Source organism: Ahaetulla prasina, chromosome 4, assembly GCF_028640845.1.
Source record: "Ahaetulla prasina isolate Xishuangbanna chromosome 4, ASM2864084v1, whole genome shotgun sequence".
Classification (NCBI taxonomy): Eukaryota; Metazoa; Chordata; class Lepidosauria; order Squamata; family Colubridae; genus Ahaetulla; species Ahaetulla prasina.
The window spans coordinates 56,296,986-56,297,391 of NC_080542.1; positions in this window are offsets into that span (position 1 = coordinate 56,296,986).

Consider the following 406-nt stretch of genomic DNA (forward strand, 5'->3'; position numbering starts at 1 on the left):
AATTTTATGCTGTATGTTCTGCACTACATATTGTATATGCATTTTATTCTAACCGGCCAGCATTAAAAGTTGGTAAAACTGAATAAAATAGAAAAGCTGATGCTGTTCAGTTAGGAAAGCTCTCCCCATGTATAGCAGGGGTGTCAAACTTGATTTCATTAGGGATGCAGGGCTGTGCTTGACCTTAGGGGGTGGAAGGGGGCTGGGATGGGCATGGCCAGGGTTGCATGGCCAACTCAACATCACTCCTGTCGGGGCATCTGTGGTGGCCTGAGTGCTCTGCCAGTGAAAACGGGCTCCCGAGCTCCATTTTTGGCTATGACAGTCTCCTGCAACCCTCTTCCAGCGAAAGTGGAGCTCACAAGGACCACCTGTGCCTCTCCCGAGCTCCATTTTCAGCTGCGAC